This window comes from Triticum urartu, chromosome 2A, assembly GCF_056163025.1.
Source record: "Triticum urartu cultivar PI428250 chromosome 2A, HENAU_Tu73, whole genome shotgun sequence".
Lineage (NCBI taxonomy): Eukaryota > Viridiplantae > Streptophyta > Magnoliopsida > Poales > Poaceae > Triticum > Triticum urartu.
Window position 1 is genome coordinate 602,078,526 of NC_141874.1, and position 21,596 is coordinate 602,100,121.

At 48.7% G+C, this 21,596-nt stretch overlaps 1 pseudogene; it reads right to left on the reverse strand.

The window, feature by feature from the left end:
• The window catches only part of LOC147986174 (uncharacterized), a 34,083-nt pseudogene extending 22,072 nt beyond the window's left edge, over nt 1-12,011 (reverse strand).
• Nucleotides 12,012-21,596: the final 9,585 nt, after the last annotated feature.

A 21,596-nucleotide genomic window follows, 5' to 3' on the forward strand; every position in this document is an offset into this window, starting at 1 on the left:
TTATGCAATAATGAGCAGGGACTTTGTAAATATGATCATGTAAACTTGAGCAGCAATGTGTAGCCCCCAAGGGCCAGCTCAATAAGATAATATTGAGCTGGGACTTGATATATTCTTCAATGAAAATAACATCATATGATGTAACCCCCACCATGGGGCTTGAATCCACGTCCACAAGGTTAAGAGCCTTGTGCTTTACCAACTGAGCAGTGGACCCTTCAATATAATGGATTAAAAGCTTTGTACCTTGAATTGTTGATAGGAGCAATTGGTAGCCCCCAAGGGCCGGCTCATTACGATGTGATGAGTCGGGTCTTCAATAAGGTGAGCAAACAATGACTTTGCATTAGCCCCCAAGTGTCATGGTGCATGCTTGCAGTGACATGAGACTTGTGTATTTGATGCAGTCCCAACTTGAATAATGTAGCCCCCAAGTGCCGGGTCGTAAGCCTGCAGCGACTCGGGACTATTCCTTCCATTGTAGAATAAATCATATCCATTGATAATATGATAGCCATTGCGCTAAAGCGACTTTGAAAACCTTAATCATAATACTGGTTATTGATAACCATAATTAAAATCCAGCCGTGTTGGCTATTAAAGATTTTGAATAATATAACCTGGTTTACAAACCGATTCCTGCCATATAAACCGGTATATCCATGCACATATGATACATGCTATGATGACGTAATGATGATATATGATGATGTATATGTATGATCAAGAGGGTTTAAGCTATGGTTCGGATACGACCAGAGCCCCCATGTAGTCATAATTGTGGCATTGCGCCGATCAAGAGGTGTAGCTATGGTTCGAATACGACCAAGCCCCCAAGTGATTTCCCTGGTGCCCTTATGCCTATCAAGAGGTGTAACTATGGTTCGAACCCATAGCCCCCAAGTGACTTCCTTGGTGGCCTTATGCCTATCAAGAGGTGTAGCTATGGTTCGGATACGACCAAGCCCCCAAATGATTTCCCTGGTGCCCTTATGCTTATCAAGAGGGTATAAGCTATGGTTCGGATACGACCAAAGCCCTCAAGTGATTTCCCTGGTGGCCTTAAGCCTATCAAGAGGTGTGACTATGGTTCGAACATAGCCCCCAAGTGATATTGTGAGCTGTGCTCATGGGATACCCATGTTTGAGTTGTGTTGTGCAACAGACTCTCTTTGGCCCCTTATGATATATTGGCTTGATAGCCGGATTACGTAAATAACCAGAGCTTTGCTCTTATGATAATATTGGCTTGATAGCCGGATCAAGAGGTGTAGCTATGGTTCGAATACGACCAAGCCCCCAAATGATACTGTGAGCTGTGCTCAAGGGGTGCCTATGTTTGAGCTGTGCGGTGCAGCAGGCTCTCTTTGGTCCCTTTAATTTTTCCTGAAAACTCGAACTTGCGAGAGATTTACTCTTTGTTGAACCGGAAATTGTTAAACTGGATACTGAGAGCTTCAAAGCTTTGTGGTAGACAGTTTTGCCTTGAGCCGGATTTTAAATCGGAGTCCTTCTTTTTAAGCCGGAAATTTTTCTGATGGCCTTTAAATTTGCACCAATATGGCGGTGTAGGGTCCTGCATTAGATAACTTTGCAAGCCGGAGTAGCTACTCTTTTAAAGAAAGCAATATATAATATAAAAATATACTGGATGGATTTCACCTGATACGCCAGGCCAGTAGTTATCCACCACGGAGTTGATGTCCACCATGGTGAAGCGGAAACCAATCATGGGTGAATCCGCCGTAGGAGCAGACAGATGAGTCAGCCGCGATATTATAGGCCGGTGCGGACGGGCTAGTTGTCCTCCGTGTTGTAAATCGGTTCGGACGCGTGAACCGTCCGTCCGTTCATCAGGTAATGTGACACGGAGGAAAAAACACCGTTTTGTAGAACGTTGCCAGTGCATGCTTTATACCCGCAGCATAACAATAATCTTACCTGGTTTGTTCATACAACAAATGATCTGTATGTGGCATCCGTAAATAGCCTTTTAGTACTGTTGCCGAATCCCGTTTGATCCTTATATGCATCCGAAGGAATTTGTACTGATCACCTCAAGGACCTTGCCAAATGCTGCCACAGTTCTCATCCTTGATATCTTGCTGAGCTTTTGATAAATATTGCAGTTGTGTTTGATTGGTCAACAATAACCACAGTCTACAACCGTGCGTGTAACTCGCCAGTAGTCATCAGATTGTTTTTTCCTTTTTTTCGTACTCTACTTTTCCTCCAATGGGGCAACCAACTCAACCATAAGATGCATCTGGAGAGAGTCAGGCACAGTGAACTAGTAATCAGGCACCACTGATGGATTCGGGGTGGAAATAACCCGGAACATAACAGAAGTGCAGCCCTGCAGCGGAGGCACGGGGTGACTTGACGCCGGGAGCAATGGCTTGAAGGTGCATAGTGCATCAAGACTACGGAGGAGAACCGGCGATTCGAGGTGGCTCGGGGCGAGTTGAGGTGAAAGCGGTAGCCGACCAGCGAGTGGGGCGGCACACACGCAGTCGGAGGTGGAGCGGCGACTTGCTGTGTTGGCGGTTTTGTGGCGATGTAGTTGGGCAACGGCGCTTTGGTACGTGATTTGACAAGCTGGCCGGCTCAGCGGCGGTGATTCATGGCTTAAATAAGGGGCGTGTCGCTCCGAGGCCATAGGGAGGTGCCAGGAGGCTCTGGCGAGTTAGAGGCGACGGCGCAGCCGGGTCGAGGCCGCGGCGGGTTACTGTAGGCCACTGAGGCGAGTGATGGTTGTAGCTCAAGGCGGGTCTGTCCTTCAACCAAATCGAGGCGGGCTTGACGAAGCAAGTGACGGCCACGGCTCAAGGCGGGCTTGATGAGGCGACGGCAGAGGCGGCTCAACCGCCATGGAAACAGGGCGGGATCTGTTGGAATTTTGCTAGTAGGCCTTTGGCCCAAAGCCCAACTAAAATTCTGAAATTCTCTTGGCCCATTCATGCACACATGTGAGTGGAGTGAGTGAGGCTAAAGTTTAGTCCCACCCTGGAAGTTGAGAGAGAGTTGCACCTCTTTATAAGGTGAGCTCTTCTACCACTTGTATGAGCATGAGAAGAGGAGACCTACACGCGCGCCACGCCACGCCACGCCACACCACGCCTCGTCACGACGCGCCGCGCCGCGCCGCGGGTTGCGGGTTGAGCCGAGCCGAGGACAGAGCTATGCACGTTGTCTATATTTTTGCTGCATGGGAAAATTAATGAGTCATTAATTAATAATTAACGGACGCGTTAATTACTGAACCGTTTCCGATTCTTTTGGATCGTGACGACTCGGACGTGGGGTTTACTCCCACGACCTACCCGGCCCGCACTATATAGTCAGGCAGACGTCTACCCTAGCCGCCGCCGCTTCGTATGGTTTCTCACCACCGTTCCAAATCATTGCGCTGCCAAGCAAGTCTTCTCCATCCCTCCTTCCGGCGTGCACCGCGAGAAGGGACAGCAGGCCTCCGGAACCCCGCCTCTTGTGATCCTGTACGGGAGAGGGGCGATCAGGTTTTTGGGGAGCGCACTCGCGCGACTGCTGGCAGCGACGACTTCGCTAACGACGACTTCTTCCCCGACCTCAGCAACCTCGTCCTCGACGACATGGGCAACAACGTCAACACCGGCGGTGCTGCACCCGCTGCACCGTATGTGATTCTATCCTTCCTGTTCGAGATCGTGGTAGAATTCATGCTTCTAGTATGTGCCCTAGATGTGATATGTTCATCTGCTATGCTAGTTCGCATGATTAGTTTAATCTCTGCTGCTGTGGTCATGATTTATCTTCTGTTTATTCGGATTAAATCTCGTAGTAATTTGCTCATATTTCCAACAATCCAAAAACCTGATTATAGGCAATTTACTCCGAGTGGTTTTGCTGCGCATCTGAAGCCGCCTGCCTTTAAGGGGGCGCAATATAAGAGGTGGCGCACGAGAGCAGTCTACTGGTTTCAGACCATGGGATGCTATGATGCCACCAAGGGCAAGCCTGAGGGCGATCTTAATCCAGCATAGCTTCAAGCTTTTGAGAAGATCGATACCCTCTTTAATGGCGCTCTTCTGAGTGTTCTTGATGACTCCACTGTGGATTCGTATATGTCGTTTGACAACGGCAAGGACATGTGGGCTGCGCTCGAGGCCAAGTTTGGTGCCTCGGACGCCGGCAGCGAGTTGTACGTCATGGAGCAATTCTATGACTACAAGATGACTGATGAGCGCCCTGTTGTACAACAGGCTCATGAGATACAGTCGCTCGCAAAAGAACTTGAGTACTTCAAGTGTGTGTTGCCGGACAAATTTGTTGCTAGAGGCATCATTGCCAAGCTTCCACCTTCGTGGAACAATTTTGCTACTTCCGTGAAACACAAGAGACAGGAGTTTTCCGTTGCGGATCTCATTGGTACTCTTTATGTTGAAGAGAAGGCGAGAGCAAAGGACACACGTGCTCGAGTTGCTGAGGGAGGTTCTAGTGCCCACATGGTACAGAAGAAGAACTCCCAGCCCAACAAGTTCAAAAACAATAAGAACAAAACTCAGGGCAAAGGCAAGTTTGATACAAAGAACAAGCCATCACATTCTACCAACTTCAAGAAGAATTCTCATAAGAAGGGGAAGGGACTTTGCCATGTCTGCGGTGATCCTAATCACTCGGCTCCGAAGCGTCCTAACCGCTTTGAGGAGCGCGAACATGAGAAGAGCGGCAAGTCCGCTAATGTTGTCATCGGTGATACTAATATGAAGGAATCAGGGTACGGTATTTTTCCTACCATCCTTTCAGTATTTCAATCCCCTGATTGGTTAATTGACACTAGTGCCAATGTACATGTTTGTGCCGACGCCTCCATGTTTTCTTCTTACCAGGCAACAGGGACTTCACCGGTGCTGATGGGGAACGGGTCACATGCCATCGTTTGAGGTGTTGGTACGGTCGATCTGAAGTTTACTTCGGGGAAGACTGTGCGTCTAAAGAACGTTCATCATGTGCCGTCCATCAACACAAATCCCGTTAGCGGTTCCCGTTTATGTCGAGATGGTTTTAAGTTGGTTTTCGAATCCAATAAAGTTGTAATTTCTAAGTGTGGACAATTTGTTGGAAAAGGCTATGAGTGCGGGGGCTTGTTCCGCCTATCTTTGTCAGATATTTGCACTAAAGTTATTAATAATGTTTGCCATAATAATGAGTCTGGTATTTGGCATTCACGACTCTGTCATATTAACTTTGGTTGCATGACGCGGTTAGCCAATATGAATTTAATTCCGAAAATCTCTACTGTCAAAGGCTCCAAGTGCCAAGTATGCGTGCAAGCTAAGCAACCTCGCAAGTCCCATAAGACTGCAGAGGCAAGAGACTTGGCGCCACTAGAGCTTATACATTCTGATCTTTGTGAGATGAATGGCGTGTTGACAAAAGGTGGAAAGAGATACTTCATGACGTTGATTGATGACCCCACTAGATATTGTTATGTGTATCTTCTGAAATCAAAAGATGAGGCTTTGACTTTCTTTAAAAACTATAAAGCTGAGGCAGAGAACCAACTTGATCGAAAAATTAAACGGCTTAGGTTCGATCGTGGTGGAGAGTATTTGTCCAATGAATTTGATCTGTTTTGTGCGGAACATGGTATAATCCATGAGAGGACGCCTCCCTACTCACCCCAGTCAAATGGGGTAGCCGAAAGAAAGAACCGAACTCTAACTGATATGGTTAACACCATGTTAGACACTTCGGGTCTATCCAAGGAATGGTGGGGGGAGGCGCTAATGACTGCGTGTCATGTCCTAAACCGAGTTCCCACAAAGCATAAGACCATGACTCCATTTGAGGAATGGGAAAGGAAAAGGTTGAAACTCTCTTACCTACGTACTTGGGGTTGTTTGGCGAAAGTCAATATACCAATTCCCAAGAAGCTCAAGCTTGGACCAAAAACCGTGGATTGTGTTCTTCTGGGCTATGCTTTTTATAGCATCAGCTATAGATTTTTGATAATAAAATCTGAGGTATCCTACATGCATGTTGGTACGATTATGGAATCAAATGATGCAACTTTCTTTGAGGACATATTTCCTATGAAGGATATGTCGAGTTCATCAAATCAGGAGATACCTACTCCATCTAGTGAGGAATTTACTGTAATTCCTGAACCCGCCATTGCGATGGAACACGTTGAGAATCCTGTTGAGGGTAACAATGGAAATCCTATGAGGAGTAAGAGATAGAGGACTGCAAAGTCTTTTGGTGATGATTTCATTGTGTACCTCGTGGATGACACACCCAGGACTATTTCAGAAGCCTATGCATCTCCTGATGCTGACTACTGGAAGGAAGCTGTACGTAGCGAGATGGATTCCATCTTAGCTAACGGTACCTGGGAGATCACTGACTGTCCTTATGGGTGCAAACCTGTAGGATGTAAGTGGGTGTTCAAGAAGAAGCTTAGACCTGATGGTACGATTGAAAAGTACAAGGCACGGCTTGTGGCCAAGGGTTATACCCAAAAAGAAGGTGAAGACTTCTTTGATACTTACTCACCCGTGGCTAGACTGACCACAATTCGGGTGTACTATCACTGGCTGCCTCACATGGTCTTCTCGTTCATCAAATGGACGTTAAGACAGCTTTCCTCAATGGAGAGTTGAAGGAGGAAATTTACATGGATCAGCCAGATGGTTTTGTAGTACCTGGTCAGGAAGGAAAGGTGTGCAAGTTATTAAAGTCTTTATATGGCCTTAAACAAGCTCCTAAGGAGTGGCATGAGAAGTTCGAAAGAACATTAACTGCTGCCGGCTTTGTAGTAAACGATGGTGACAAGTGCGTGTACTATCGCTATGGTGGGGGCGAAGGAGTTATTCTTTGTCTGTATGTCGACGACATATTGATATTTGGAACCAAACTTGATTTAATCAAGGAGGTTAAGGATTTCTTATCTCGCTGTTTTGAGATGAAGGATCTAGGAGTAGCTGATGTTATCTTAAACATCAAGCTGTTGAGAGATGAGAATGGTGGGATCACACTGCTTCAGTCTCACTATGTGGAAAAAGTCTTGAGTCGTTTTGGGTATAGCGACTGCACACCTTCTCCAACTCCATATGATGCTAGTGTGTTGCTTCGAAAGAATCGACAGATTGCTAGAGATCAACTGAGGTATTCTCAGATTATTGGCTCGCTTATGTATTTGGTGAGTGCCACGAGGCCTGACATCTCTTTTGCCGTGAGCAAGCTGAGTCGGTTTGTGTCAAAACCGGGAGATGACCATTGGCATGCGCTTGAGAGAGTTATGCGCTATTTGAAAGGCACCGCGAGCTACGGGATTCACTACACCGGGTATCCAAGGGTACTGGAGGGTTATAGTGATTCAAACTGGATATCTGATGCTGATGAGATTAAGGCCACAAGTGGTTATGTTTTTACACTTGGTGGTGGCGCTGTTTCCTGGAAGTCTTGCAAGCAGACCATCTTAACGAGGTCAACTATGGAAGCAGAACTCACAGCATTAGACACTGCCACTGTTGAAGCAGAGTGGCTTCGTGAACTCTTGATGGACTTACCTATGGTTGAAAAACCGATACCCCCTATCCTGATGAACTGTGATAATCAAACTGTGATCGTCAAGATAAACAGTTCTAAGGACAATATGAAGTCCTCAAGGCATGTGAAGAGGAGACTAAAATCTGTCAGAAAATTGAGGAACTACGGAGTTATTACGTTGGATTATATCCAAACGTCGAAAAACTTGACATATCCCTTCACAAAGGGTCTATCACGTAATGTGATAGATAATGCATCGATGGAGATGGGTTTGAGACCCACCGCATGAGTTGTCCATAGTGGTAAACCACTCTATGTGATCGGAGATCCCGTGAAGTAGAAGTGGGAGACAAGCTGTTGGTCAGCTGGGAGGAGAGTATCCCTATATTAATTATCCCACTCCGTGAAGATGCAATACTCTCCTGATCTGCATGGCAGGTTGATACTTATCTTAATGTGTTCCAAGTGGCTTATTCGGGTAAGCAGAGATGTTGTCCTACAGAACATCTTCTGAGGAACACACCTATATGAATTTGACTGTTAACATCGCAGTCTGTGAGAATTGGGTGTTCTCTAATAAATTCATGAAAGGCCCTGGAGTATGACGTATACGCTCCACCCGCGGGGAAGCCATGCGGCAGCCCAGTATCGGTTAAGAATTTGTGTGAAACTAGTTTCACAGAAAACTTATAGTTCAAGGTATAGTCCACTATTCAAGTTGTGATCTAGTGTAGCATAAATTTCTAAGTGGAAGTTCAACTTCACAGTCTTCACTAAGCACCGATATATAAAACAATGTTTTGGAACTAAATGATGAGATGTGCCAATGAGACTTTGTGGGGGATTGTTGGAATTTTGCTAGTAGGCCTTTGGCCCAAAGCCTAACTAAAATTCTGAAATTTTCTTGGCCCATTCATGCACACATGTGAGTGGAGTGAGTGAGGCTAAAGTTTAGTCCCACCCCGGAAGTTGAGAGAGAGTTGCACCTCTTTATATGGTGAGCTCTTCTTCCACTTGTATGAGCATGAGAAGAAGAGACCTACACGCGCGCTCCTCCTCCTCGCTCGCCTCGCCACGCCTCGCCTCGTCACGACGCGCCACGGGTTGCGGGATTGAGCCGAGCCGAGGACAGAGCTATGCACGTTGTCTATATTTAATTAACGGACGCGTTAATTACTGAACCGCTTCCGATTCTTTTGGATCGTGACGACTCGGACTTGGGGTTTACTCCCACGACCTACCCGGCCCGCACTATATAGTCAGGCAGACGTCTACCCTAGCCGCCGTCGCTTCGTATGGTTTCTCACCACCGTTCCAGATCATTGCGCCGCTAAGCAAGTCTTCTCCATCCCTCATTTCGGCGTGCACCGCGAGAAGGGACAGCAGGCTTCCGGAACCCCGCCTCTCGTGATCCTGTACGGAAGAGGGGCGATCAGATTTTTGGGGAGCGCACTCGCGCGACTGCTGGCAGCGACGACTTCGCTAACGACGACTTCTTTCGCGACCTCGGCAACCTCGTCCTCAACGACATGGGCGACAACGTCAACGCCGGCGGTGCTGCACCCGCTGCACCGTATGTGATTCTATCCTTCCTGTTCGAGATCATGGTAGAATTCATGCTTCTAGTATGTGCCCTAGATGTGATATGTTCATCTGCTGTGCTAGTTCGTATGATTAGTTTAATCTCTGCTGCTGTGGTCATGATTTATCTTCTGTTTATTCGGATTAAATCTCGTAGTAATTTGTATTTCCAACGGGATCGACCGGTGACAGAAGTCGAGCGGCGGCGGCTCAACGCGCGCCTGCAACAGCGGGTTGGAAACAGGAGGCCATGGTCGGTTCAGCGTAAGTGGTGAGGTAGAGGCCTAAATCGCAAGAGGCGGCGGCTCGGAGTACAATTGACCCGGCAAGACATCTTCAGAAGGCGGCTCAGGCAACGGCGGTTTGTGCACTGCGGGTGACTTGTCAACAAAGCAGAGTCCGGGTCCGAGCGATGCAGCAGCTTGAAACGACTCGGAGGTGGCTCGACGAAGTGAGCCATGGCGCAGAGGCGGGGGCCGGTTTGACCCGGTTCAGCAGGCAACCTAGGCACAACCGCAGCCGGCGACTTGCGGTGGTCATATCTTGATCCAGATGACAAGTCTCGAGCTAATGGCCGGCGGGCGCTCGACGACCAGAGCAGGCGCGGGTATAGCCCGGCGAAGCAGGTGCGGGCGTTGGAGGACGATGACTCCGTGGAGAGGGAGCAAAGCTGCGGTGACGACTTGGGGATGGAAACGGAGACTGAGTCCCCGGCTTGCCGGCGCTGAGCACTCCGCAACTTTTGCCTTGTAGCTTTGGAAACTAGAAATTGATCCGTTCTTGCAGCGAGGCGATTTAATCAGGGCGACCTGCGAGCCGGCGGCGGGCGGACAGGTACGTCGGTAGCCGGCGGCAGAGATGAGGCCGTGGGAACGGTGGTTTAGACAATAGCCGGCGAGTTGTGATTTTGGCGCTCGGGGGGAAAAGAGCCCAGTCTTCCTCCGAGCCGTGCTTGTACTGATAAATCAATGAGGCAGAGATGGCGGTGGTTTAAAGCTGAACGAGAAGCAAGGCCGGCGGGTTAGAAGCGTTCCGGTTGAAGCAATGCAGTGGAGGCGAGCTGTTGAAGTATCCCAGTGAGTGAGTCGCAGCGAAGAAAACGAGGCCGTCCGATGACGGTTCATGGGCGCGACCATGGCCGGTTCAGCGCGGCGCGTAGAGCTAGAGGAGGATGGCGCTTTAAGTTGGGAGCGTGGCTGGGGGCGACCCGCCAGCGACTTGTCGAAGGCGACTCAAGGCAATGACTCGGATTGGCGTCAGGTTGCGGCCGCGGTAGTAGCTCAGCTCATTGATACCATCCTGTAGCAGAGGCTCCGGCAGGGGCGGCTTGACGAGGCCGGCGGAACGAGGCGGAGCCGCAGCGGAGCGGCAGTAGGAGGCAGAGGCGTGGGCGACTCGTCGGCCATGATAGAGCTGCAGCAGCGGGGGAGCGGCCCGGTCGACCCAGGCGGGTTTGACCCAATTGTAGTGGCCGTGGATAACCCACGCCCGTCCGGGTCGTGGTCCTCCTTTATTTTTTTATATTGCTAAACTGCAAAACGCTTCAACACATGCATGCGCAGCCTGTTCGTGAAGCGTGGCGCCTGAGGCTGTGGTCTTGAGATTTGCAGTGCTAGGTCATGTGTTGGCCGTATGCGCTTTTTCTCCCTGTTGATGATCCCGTAGTAGTACTTGAACTCTTCCCGATTGACTTGGATACCTGCTCTCGGTCGCAGACGGAATGAAAAATCTGAATCGTACTAGAATCAGATCGGCTCACTTTTAACTTTTAGCTCAAGTGTCTCATAAATTAAGGAATATTCCTCCTGATATATATCTCGTGTCCTAGTAACCCTTTTTTTCTTTCCTTTTGAGCCAGGAGTCCGATTTGAGTCAAAGTGGTACTCCACTTGATGTCTTGAAGCTTCACGTGCGATGGTGACTGCGACTCGGCGAATCAGACAAAAACAACAGTAATTTGATGATCATAATCCGTATTGATGAAATCCCCTTTGTGCGCTTGGCTTCTCGCAACGATGCAACGGAAAGTGATCCGGCCACAACGGATCGCCTGGCTGCGTTTGACGGTGCACATAGATGCAATCCGGCTCGTTTCATCTGAAAATTACGAACTTCTCGAAACCTGTGAAAAATCCCTTCAAGAACGCAACACCACCGTGCGCGAGCCCCACGGTGGGCGCCAACTGTCGTGGAATTGTCACGGCAGATGTCCTAGTGTGAGGACTTAGTCGTGAGGCCAACGCATCTATGTGGTAGATTGAGAGAGGTTGAGCGGAATCGAGAGACGTGCAACGGATCAACACACAAGACAGGGATTTAGACAGCTTCGGGCCCCGGAAAACATCATCCGGTAACAACCCTACATGCTATTTGAGGCTAGGTCTCATTATCATCACGAGGGAGTCGGCGTAAACCGGTTCTCCTCTTTGTGTCTAGCCCTAAGATTATTTCCCTCTCCCTCCTCCCTCTTTGGGGAGCCCTGCCCCTCCTTATATATGTTGAAGGGATGGGTTACATGTAGAGTCCAACTCGAACTTAAGACTTAACTATTATGACTTCTCTTCATGGGCTTCTTAACGTCTGCCGGTTTAACATTGTCTCTGCCGGGTTATGATTGAGTTAACACCTGTCGGTGCTACAATCTGTCTTAACTCGGCCGGTTTAACACTCGCCGGTTTACCGTCTTTCTTAGCCATCTGTCTTGACTCTCTGTCTTAACTCTCCGTCGGTTTACCATCCGCCGGTTTACCAAGGCCCAGCCGGGTCATACCACGGGGTATATCCCCGACAATAGGGACGATTTGTCCCATGGCCGGGAGACGGTGAACGATCCCCTTGGCGAGGTATCCGACCTCCCAGAGCTCCTTGATGCCCTTCTCCTTGACGGAGGAGGCCATCCACTTGCCTCCGGATTCGGACATAATTGCAGTGCTTTCTCGGACGGGGAAAGCTAGAGCTTGGGCGCTGGAGCTCGAGAATGGATGGGCAGAGGAAGAGAGAAGGCGTGGGAGAAGAAGGGGGGAATCCTTATCCCCTTATAAAGGCAGTGAATATCGAACGCCTCCCCACTCGCCTTAAGACTCGCCTATGCCCAAGGGCTGTGTAAACAGGCATGGTTGGGTTACCGACGCCCGAATTGATGAAAATCCCGCAATAAGGGGACACGATCTCTACTTTAACAAGATGTGCCAATGGAAACCGCGTCTCGAAACATGGAGCGGCAGACGAAAAACGGTTTGAAATTATGACCGGGCAAACGTAATGTCATGTTACAAAAAGTTGTCAGCAGATTGGACTCGTAGAATATTATATTCCCTCTGCGGTTGTGTATGGTGCGTGTGTTATAGGTCCGGACACATTCAATACGCCCGAAGACTATCTTGGAGTTCAGAAGGATGAACCCGCCTTGCAATGCCGAAGACAGATCTACGCGCCGGATACCTTGTCATTGAAGCCAGGTTCAAGGGATATTGAGGGAGTCCTGGACTAAGGGGTCCTTGGCGTCCGGCCTGTTAGCCATGGGCCGGAATGATGGGCTGTGAAGACACGAAGACCGAAGACTGCACTTGTGTCCAGATAGGACTCACCTTGGCGTGGAAGGTAAGCTTGGCGATCAAATATGTAGATTCTTTCTTTGTAACCGACCTCATGTAACCCTAGATCCTCCTGGTGTTTATATAAACCAGAGGACTTAGTCCGGAGAGGGAGAGATTCATTATCATAGCCATACAAGCTAGACCTCTAGGGTTTAGCCATTACGATCTTGTGGTAGATCAACTCTTATAATGCTCATATTCATCAAGATCAATCAAGCAAGACATAGGGTATTACCTCCATAGAGAGGGCCCGAACCTGGGTAAACATTCTGTCCCCCGTCTCCTGTTACCATCGATCTTAGACGCACAATTTGGGACCCCCTACCCGAGATCCTCCGGTTTTGACACCGACAGCGGGTGTTGACGTAGAAGATGTCAATGACGGCCGGCTGTGGACCGCAGTCGGCGCGGCTTGCTTCCGGCGGGGGTGCGCAAGCGCGCCCGCTAGGTGTAGCCTCCGAGCGAGGAGGGGGGGGGGGTTCCCCGCGGAAATGATCATGCAAAAGACAAAGTTAGTCCACACAGATATATTAAATGATTGCTTTTAGCATTGCAAGTTTTATGCGGAGGGTGCTGACTCGGTTTCGTCCGAGCCCCCTTCAATCTTTTTCGTGTTCCCTCTGCTCTTTGGCTTGTGCTCTCGCTTGCCGGACAGCCGCTTTGTGGTCTGTGGCTAAGAGTGGGCCGCGAAGTGGATTGTACAGTACTCAGACTCTGGGAGCATATTCGACCGAGCAGATACTCGTAAAGGAAACGACCGGGTCGCCCGAACCATTTTTCTTCCCGGACGTTTTTCGTGTGGGTGGCCTCCCGCGTTCACTGTTTCTAGCCGGGCAGCCGCTCCGCGGTCTGTGACTAAGAGTGAGCCTTTGGTACCGCGCACGCTACTAAGCCATCTGTGGGAACAAACGTCTCAGGCCAAGCGGCGAGCCCCCGGGCTAACTCTGGCTAGCGCCGGGGCAAAAAGTGATGCAACTGTAATAAAATGCGGAGATAGCCCCCCGAGCATGGCTCGAGGTTATCCGTGTTTTTGCGGTGCAAAAATATACGGGTGATGAGCTCACATTGATTTTCGTGTAGTCAATGCGGAGGTTGCTGAAGACAGCCGGCGCGGCTCGGCGCTCTCGGAGCGCGCCGGCACACCCGCTGGGTGTAGCCCTCGAGCCTCCGGGCGCTCGAGGAGGGTCCATCCGGTCGGGCTTGAACGGTCAGGCGGCGAGTGGGACGCGACCGAGCCAGCTTGGCACAGCCGACCAGGTGGCGAGGTGTCTGGCAGCGCCCTTTTTCTTCTTTCTTCTCTTCTGCCGGCTGCTGGCAGCCGGACAAAACTCTTCTTTTGTCTCTTGTTTTTGTTTCTTGCAATCTTCCGTGGGGGCGCGCCAGCGCACCCACTGGATGTAGCCCCCGAGATTCCGGTGGACTGCAGAGTAGTCGGGACGGATCTCCCGGCAACTACTTTTTCTTCTTCGCGGGGGCGCGTCAGTGCACCCGCTGGGTGTAGCCCTCGAGATTTGGGTCGGCTGCTAAGCAGTCGGGCCGGATCTCCCGGTAACTACCTTTTCTTCTTCTTTGCAGGGGTGCGTCAGCGCACCACTGGGTGTAGCCCCCGAGATTGATCTCCCGGCAACTACTTTGTCTTCTTCTTCATAGGGGCGCGTCAACGCACCCGCTGGGTGTAGCCCCTGAGATTCGGGCCGGCTGCTGAGCAGTCGGGCCGGATTTCCCGGCAACTACTTTGTCGTCTTCTTCACGGGGCGCGTCAGCGCGCCTGCTGGGTGTGCTTTTTTCTTCTTCTCTTTGTCCGGTCGTGGGCGGCCGGACATACATTTCTTTTTCACCCGGCTGGGCAGTCGGCCGTCTGGAAACGAGCAGCCGGCTTGACTTTTCTTTGGGCAGTCGGCCCACCTCTTTTTCTTTCTTCTAGCACCCGGCATCTCTTTTCTTCCAGCTGGACGCGGCGTTCTCTTTTTTCAGCCAGCCGTAGTAGCCGGATTCTTCTTCTTTGTTTTATATCAGTCGGCCCCTTGACTTTTCTCCCGAACTCCTCTTCCATTTTTTTTCTTTCTTATTCCGGTCTCCAACCGGATCTCTCTTTTTATTTCGTTCTATCAGCTGACCGGCCTCTTCCATCAATGCGCGCTCGGCCGACGCAGGTGGCTGCAGCGGCAGGGAACCGGACACGTCCGTGAACCGGAGCCGGCGCGGAGCCGGGCGACAGCCAGCACACGGGGGCTCGGCCGTGGCGGTGTGGGACGGAGCACTCGGCGACGGCAGGCGGTCGGGCCAACAGCCGATGCGCGTAGAGCCCGACGGGGGAGCCGACAGTGTAACACCCCGGTAGTTAAGCTACAGTAACCACACACAAATGGTGCCATGTCATCACAATTAATTTGCCAAACCACACCTTGGTCCAAACCGATTTCAGATTCAAATTTTAAAGTAAAATCAAATAAATCATTTCTTCAGACTGCAAAACAGAAGTGTTCATAATATTTCAAATAATCCACTGATATTTTTCATGAAGAAACCCCACCTGAGAGAGTTTCTCAAATGCCCCTAACTAATCGTAGAATGTACCAACATCATTTAAAGTGGTCCAATTAAATGCAAACGCAATTATAAACTTTTCCAGTTGGCCTCAAACTTTTTGAGCAACCTCAGAATATTCCAAAGAATTTATGTACCAAGTTTAATATTTAGCAAAAAATTGTTTGGACACTCATTCAATTAGAAAACAGTGGCAAAAATTGAAAAAAAGAAAGAAAATGCTAAAGACCTAGGGTACTAATGGGCCATAAGTGGCTGCAGTAACACAACCCAGCCCACCACGGCCTTCTCCATCTTCCTCTGTACAGGAGACAGAGACCTGTGCGTGGCGCACATCCACGCCTCCATGGCCGCCGTGTCGACCATCCGGCGAGCCTCCGAGGTGTATAATGTTGGAATTTTGCTAGTAGGCCTTTGGCCCAAAGCCCAACTAAAATTCTGAAATTCTCTTGGCCCATTCATGCACACATGTGAGTGGAGTGAGTGAGGCTAAAGTTTAATCCCACCCCGGAAGTTGAGAGAGAGTTGCACCTCTTTATAAGGTGAGCTCTTCTACCACTTGTATGAGCATGAGAAGAGAAGACCTACACGCGCGCTCCTCCTCCTCGCTCGCCCCGCCATGCCACGACGCGCCGCGGGTTGCGGGATTGAGCCGAGCCGAGGATAGAGCTATGCATGTTGTCTATATTTTTGCTGCTCGGGAAAATTAATGAGTCATTAATTAATAATTAATGGACGCGTTAATTACTGAACCATTTCCGTTTCTTTTGGATCGTGACGACTCAGACGTGGGGTTTATTCCCACGACCTACCCGGCCCGCACTATATAGTCAGGCAGACGTCTACCCTAGCCGCCGCCGGTTCGTATGGTTTCTCACCACCGTTCCAGATCATTGCGCCGCCAAGCAAGTCTTCTCCATCCCTCCTTTCGGCGTGCACCGGGAGAAGGGACAGCAGGCCTCCGGAACCCCGCCTCTCGTGATCCTGTATGGGAGAGGGGCGATCAGGTTTTTGGGGAGCGCACTCGCGTGACTGCTGGCAGCGACGACTTCGCGAATGATGACTTCTTCCCCGACCTCGGCAACCTCGTCCTCAACGACATGGGTGACAACGTCAATGCCGGCGGTGTTGATCCCGCTGCACCGTATGTGATTCTATCCTTCCTGTTCGAGATCGTGGTAGAATTCATGTTTCTAGTATGTGCCCTAGATGTGATTTGTTCATCTGCTATGCTAGTTCACATGTTTAGTTTAATCTCTGTTGCTGTAGTCATGATTTATCTTCTGTTTATTCGGATTAAATCTCGTAGTAATTTGCTCATATTTCCAACAATCCAAAAACCTGATTATAGGCAATTTACTCCGAGTGGTTTTGCTGCGCATATGAAGCCGCCTGCCTTTAAGGGGGCGGAATATAAGAGGTGGCGCATGAGAGCAGTCTACTAGTTTCAGACCATGGGCTGCTATGAGGCCACCAAGGGCAAGCCTGAGGGCGATCTTAATCCAGCATAGCTGGAAGCTTTTGAGAAGATCGATACCCTCTTTAAAGGCGCTCTTCTGAGTGTTCTTGATGACTCAATTGTGGATTCGTATATGTCGTTTGACAACAGCAAGGACATGTGGGCTGCGCTCGAGGCCAAGTTTGGTGCCTCGGACGTCGGCAGCGAGTTGTACATCATGGAGCAATTCTATGACTACAAGATGACTGGTGAGCGCGCTGTTGTACAGCAGGCTCATGAGATACAGTCGCTCGCAAAAGAACTGGAGTACTTCAAGTGTGTGTTGTCGGACAAATTTGTTGCCGGGGGCATCATTGCCAAGCTTCCACCTTCGTGGAACAATTTTGCTACTTCCCTGAAACACAAGAGATAGGAGTTTTCCGTTGCGGATCTCATTGGTACTCTTGATGTTGAAGAGAAGGCGAGAGCAAAGGACACACGTGCTCGAGTTGCTGAGGGAGGTTCTAGTGCCCACATGGTACAGAAGAAGAACTTCCAGCCCAACAAGTTCAAAAATAACAAGAACAAAACTCAGGGCAAAGGCAAGTTTGATACAAAGAACAAGCCATCACATTCTACCAACTTCAAGAAGAATTCTCATAAGAAGGGGAAGGGACTTTGCCATGTCTGCGGTGATCCTAATCACTCGGCTCCGAAGTGTCCTAACTGCTTTGAGGAGCGCGAACATGAGAAGAGCAGCAAGTCCGCTAATGTCGTCATCGGTGATACTGATATGAAGGAATCAGGGTATGGTATTTTTCCTACCATCCTTTCAGTATTTCAATCCCCTGATTGGTTAATTGACACCGGTGCCAATGTACATGTTTGTGCTAACGCCTCCATGTTTTCTTCTTACCAGGCCACTGGGACTTCTCCCGTGCTGATGGGGAACGGGTCACATGCCATCGTTCGAGGTGTTGGTACGGTCGATCTGAAGTTTACTTCGGGGCAGACCGTGCGTCTAAAGAACGTTCATCATGTGCCGTCCATCAATAAAAATCTTGTTAGCGGTTCCCGTTTATGTCGAGATGGTTTTAAGTTAGTTTTCGAATCCAATAAAGTTGTAATTTCTAAGTGTGGACAATTTTTTGGAAAAGGCTAGGAGTGCGGAGGCTTGTTCCGCCTATCTTTGTCAGATATTTGCACTAAAGTTATTAATAATTTTTGCCACAATAATGAGTCTGATATTTGGCATTCACGACTTTGTCATATTAACTTTGGATGCATGACGCGGCTAGCCAATATGAATTTAATTCCGAAAATCTCTCCTGTCAAGGGCTCTAAGTGCCAAGTATGTGTGCAAGCTAAGCAACCTCGCAAGTCCCATAAGACTGCAGAGGCAAGAGACTTGGCGCCACTAGAGCTTATACATTCTGATCTTTGTGAGATGAATGGCGTGTTGACAAAAGGTGGAAAGAGATACTTCATGACGTTGATTGATGACTCCACTAGATATTGTTATGTGTATCTTCTGAAATCAAAAGATGAGGCTTTGACTTTCTTCAAAAACTATAAAGCTGAGGCAGAGAACCAACTTGATCGAAAAATTAAACGGCTTAGGTTCGATCGTGGTGGAGAGTATTTGTCCAATGAATTTGATCTGTTTTGTGCGGAACATGGTATAATCCATGAGAGGACGCCTCCCTACTCACCCCAGTCAAATGGGGTAGCCGAAAGAAAGAACCGAACTCTAACTGATATGGTTAACACCATGTTAGACACTTCGGGTCTATCCAAGGAATGGTGGGGGGAGGCGCTAATGACTGTGTGTCATGTCCTAAACCGAGTTCCCACAAAGCATAAGACCATGACTCCATTTGAGGAATGGGAAAGGAAAAGGTTGAAACTCTCTTACCTACGTACTTGGGGTTGTTTGGCGAAAGTCAATATACCAATTCCCAAGAAGCTCAAGCTTGGACCAAAAACCGTGGATTGTGTTCTTCTGGGCTATGCTTTTTATAGCATCAGCTATAGATTTTTGATAATAAAATCTGAGGTATCCTACATGCATGTTGGTACGATTATGGAATCAAATGATGCAACTTTCTTTGAGGACATATTTCCTATGAAGGATATGTCGAGTTCATCAAATCAGGAGATACCTACTCCATCTAGTGAGGAATTTACTGTAATTCCTGAACCCGCCATTGCGATGGAACACGTTGAGAATCCTGTTGAGGGTAACAATGGAAATCCTATGAGGAGTAAGAGATAGAGGACTGCAAAGTCTTTTGGTGATGATTTCATTGTGTACCTCGTGGATGACACACCCAGGACTATTTCAGAAGCCTATGCATCTCCTGATGCTGACTACTGGAAGGAAGCTGTACGTAGCGAGATGGATTCCATCTTAGCTAACGGTACCTGGGAGATCACTGACTGTCCTTATGGGTGCAAACCTGTAGGATGTAAGTGGGTGTTCAAGAAGAAGCTTAGACCTGATGGTACGATTGAAAAGTACAAGGCACGGCTTGTGGCCAAGGGTTATACCCAAAAAGAAGGTGAAGACTTCTTTGATACTTACTCACCCGTGGCTAGACTGACCACAATTCGGGTGTACTATCACTGGCTGCCTCACATGGTCTTCTCGTTCATCAAATGGACGTTAAGATAGCTTTCCTCAATGGAGAGTTGAAGGAGGAAATTTACATGGATCAGCCAGATGGTTTTGTAGTACCTGGTCAGGAAGGAAAGGTGTGCAAGTTATTAAAGTCTTTATATGGCCTTAAACAAGCTCCTAAGGAGTGGCATGAGAAGTTCGAAAGAACATTAACTGCTGCCGGCTTTGTAGTAAACGATGGTGACAAGTGCGTGTACTATCGCTATGGTGGGGGCGAAGGAGTTATTCTTTGTCTGTATGTCGACGAAATATTGATATTTGGACCAAACTTGATTTAATCAAGGAGGTTAGGGATTTCTTATCTCGCTGTTTTGAGATGAAGGATCTAGGAGTAGCTGATGTTATCTTAAACATCAAGCTGTTGAGAGATGAGAATGGTGGGATCACACTGCTTCAGTCTCACTATGTGGAAAAGGTCTTGAGTCGTTTTGGGTATAGCGACTGCACACCTTCTCCAACTCCATATGATGCTAGTGTGTTGCTTCGAAAGAATCGACAGATTGCTAGAGATCAACTGAGGTATTCTCAGATTATTGGTTCGCTTATGTATTTGGCGAGTGCCACGAGGCCTGACATCTCTTTTGCTGTGAGCAAGCTGAGTCGGTTTGTGTCAAAACCGGGAGATGATCATTGGCATGCGCTTGAGAGAGTTATGCACTATTTGAAAGGCACCGCGAGCTATGGGATTCACTACACCGGGTATCCAACGGTACTAGAGGGTTATAGTGACTCAAACTGGATTTCTGATGCTGATGAGATAAAGGCCACAAGTGGTTATGTTTTTACACTTGGTGGTGGCGCTGTTTCCTGGAAGTCTTGCAAGCAGACCATCTTAACGAGGTCAACTATGGAAGCAGAACTCACAGCATTGGACGCTGCCACTGTTGAAGCAGAGTGGCTTCGTGAACTCTTGATGGACTTACCTATGGTTGAAAAACCAATACCCCCTATCCTGATGAACTGTGATAATCAAACTGTGATCATCAACATAAACAGTTCGAAGGACAATATGAAGTCCTCAAGACATGTGAAGAGGAGACTAAAATCTGTCAGAAAATTGAGGAACTCTGGAGTTAATACGTTGGATTATATCCAGACGTCGAAAAACTTGGCAGATCCCTTCACAAAGGGTCTATCACGTAATGTGATAGATAATGCGTCGATGGAGATGGGTTTGAGACCCACCACATGAGTTGTCCATAGTGGTAACCCACTCTATGTGATCAGAGATCCCGTGAAGTAGAAGTGGGAGACAAGCTGTTGGTCAGCTGGGAGGAGAGTATCCCTATATTAACTATCCCACTCCGTGAAGATGCAATACTCTCCTGATCTGCATGGCAGGTTGATACTTATCTTAATGCGTTCCAAGTGGCTTATTCAGGTAAGCAGAGATGTTGTCCTGCAGAACATCTTCTGAGGAATACACCTATATGAATTTGACTGTTAACGTCACAGTCTGTGAGAATTGGGTGTTCTCTAATAAATTCATGAAAAGGCCCTGGAGTATGACGTATACGCTCCACCCGCGGGGAAGCCTTGCGGCAGCCAAGTATCGGTCAAGAATTTGTGTGAAACTAGTCTCGCAGAAAACTTGTAGTTTAAGGCATAGTCCACTATTCAAGTTGTGATCTAGTGTAACATAAATCTCTAAGTGGAAGTTCAACTTCACAGTCTCCACTAAGCACTGGTATATAAACAATATTTTGGAACTAAATGATGAGATGTGCCAATGAGACTTTGTGAGGGATTGTTGGAATTTTGCTAATAGGCCTTTGGCCCAAAGCCCAACTAAAATTCTGAAATTCTCTTGGCCCATTCATGCACACATGTGAGTGGAGTGAGTGAGGCTAAAGTTTAGTCCCACCCTGGAAGTTGAGAGAGAGTTGCACCTCTTTATAAGGTGAGCTCTTCTACCACTTGTATGAGCATGAGAAGAGAAGACCTACACGCGCGCTCCTCCTCCTCGCTCGCCTCGCCACGCCACGCCTCGCCTCGTCACGGCGGGCCGCGGGTTGCGGGATTGAGCCGAGCCAAGGACAGAGCTATGCACGTTGTCTGTATTTTTGCTGCTCGGGAAAATTAATGAGTCATTAATTAATAATTAACGGATGCGTTAATTACTGAACCGATTCCGATTCTTTTGGATCGAGACGACTCGGACGTGGGGTTTATTCCCACGACCTACCCGGCCCGCACTATATAGTCAGGCAGACGTCTACCA